This window comes from Macrobrachium nipponense, chromosome 9 (assembly GCF_015104395.2).
Source record: "Macrobrachium nipponense isolate FS-2020 chromosome 9, ASM1510439v2, whole genome shotgun sequence".
NCBI lineage: Eukaryota > Metazoa > Arthropoda > Malacostraca > Decapoda > Palaemonidae > Macrobrachium > Macrobrachium nipponense.
In genome coordinates, this window is record NC_061110.1 from 18,027,461 (window position 1) to 18,029,960 (window position 2,500).

Below are 2,500 nucleotides of genomic sequence, written 5' to 3' on the forward strand. Positions count from 1 at the left end.
CAGGAGATCGGCCACGACCAGATTCATGATGAAGACGCTCGTGGACGTCGCCCTCAGATCCCTGTCCTTCATGACCACCACGGGCACGAGGATGTTGCCCAAGAGACCGACGGGCAGCAGCAGGAGGCACCAGGCCGTGTAGATGCCCTTCATGTAGGCCGGGAAGGTGATGTTGGGCCAGCGGTCCTCCGAATAGACCGATGAGGTGTTCCAGAGGAAAGGGGACACATTGGTGCTCACGTCGGGTAGGACCGTGCCATTCAGGACATGGGCACTCCTCACCTGGTGGAGGATGTTGGACGCGCAGTCCTCGGAGCCACATTCGATGGCGGGGTTCGTGGTGATGAGCTCCACTCCGAACTCCATGGCCCCGAGAGGTATAGCGAATGCCATTCACGAAATTGCCGTCATGGTGTGTGGCTCGTTTCTGGAAAAGTCGTGAGTGAGGAGGATACATTAACACTAATGCCATTTTCGATTTAAAAAAAAAAAAAGATGAAATAGATAAAATGAAATGTGGAATACTAAGTAGCATTCACGGAAGGTATTCCAAAGATAAAATGAAATATGGAACACTGAGGAGAATTCATCACTCGAGTTAATGTCACGATTTCTGTGGACTTAACACATAACCCAACTTGTAAATATATTAAAAGTTGTTTTTTAATACATAATATTAATGATAGTGTAAAGTGAATTCAGACATTAGTACAGATAGCACGAAGATTCTTCAAGTTCATATATATAATATATTATATATATATATATATATATAATATATATAATATATATATATATATATATATATATATATATATAATATATACACACACACACACACACACACACACACATATATATATATATATATGAACGGAGAAAGCAGGCGAGTCAGCCAAAGTTATAAAATGCACAGGGAGCAGGAGCAGGAACAAACATGGCGAAGTATTTTTACACTTATTCGACGCGTTTCGCATTCAGCAGAAGCATCTTCAGGGTTTGTATTATCAAATAATGACTAATATAAATTAAATTGATTTGAAAATAGTCTAAAAATTATTTACAAACTAGTTAAAATTAAAACCGAAACTTCACACTTAGATAAAAATACACTAACAATTGATAAAACAACACGAGAAGTTAAAAGCACATACGTTAGTTAAAAGTTCAGATAGAAAGTTAAAACAAAAAACTAAATAAATAAATTATTATAATACAAAGTTAAAAAATATTTGAGGAGCACTGGGGGTCGACCTACCATGGAAAGAGATAAATAAAAACTAAAAGAATGTACACTGAAACATAGGCTTAAGAAAGATACAAGGGGGTGGAGGTGGTCTGGTTGTTCAACTGCGGAACAAGTTGTTTAATAAAAAGGCTCTCCAGGATCAATAGTTCATTTGCACTGGAGGTTAGACCAACAATAATAAAATCCTCCTATTTAATATCAACTTTACATTTTTTGCTATGTTCACGTATAATGGACTGCTCGGGATTTGATATTGAACATCCAGTACGGAAACTAACTCCCTTGTGGAAATCTATGCGAACCCTTATCATCCTCTGAGAAGAACCCACGTAAGTTTCCCAGACTACATCTGGGACAAGAATATTTGTACACTATACCAGAGGACATGAGGGGGCATAAACGATCTTTAAATTTAAACATGGATCCAATTGTTAGTGGATTGACAGAAATGAGTTTTACCTTTAATGCGCCAAAGTATTTTTGTAAGATTTTTGTAAATTCGGCCCTAAAGGAATCATCGTGTAAATAAAGTGTAAAATACTTCGCCATGTTTGTTCCTGCTCCTGCTCCTGTGCATTATATATATATATATATATATATATATATATATACTATATATATATATATATATATATATATAGATATATATATATATATATATATATATATATATATATATATATATATATATATATATAGTATCTATATATACTATATATATATATATATATATATATATAAATATAGATATAGATATATATATATCTATATATATATATATATATATATATATATATATATATATATATATATATATATATATATTCATATATATATATATATATATATATATATATATATATATATATATATATATATATATATATATGTCTATATATATATATATATATATATATATATATATATATATATACACGTGTATGTATGAGTGCATGTGTAATAACCACAGGGTTAACTTTATGGTTGTACATATTCTCACAGCTAAAATATCGGTTGCATTCAGTGGTTTTCCTAACGGAAATTCTGTGTTTATAAGGATTTCCTTCTTAACACGCTAAAGTTTTAATTAGTTTTGTAGTTATGAGCTACGATATTCATTCCCTCGTCTCATTAAAAAGAGCTCTTCCTCCTTGAATAAGAAAAACAATAATTTATTTTTCAGAACACCGAAGAAAGGTTTCTCCTGCGTCCATACTTCATATTCTCTTAATTTTCTCATTGTCTTTATTT

At 32.5% G+C, this 2,500-nt stretch overlaps 1 pseudogene; it reads right to left on the reverse strand.

The window, feature by feature from the left end:
• LOC135218018 (uncharacterized) overlaps positions 1 to 2,500 on the reverse strand; it is an 86,865-nt pseudogene that overhangs the window by 16,746 nt on the left and 67,619 nt on the right.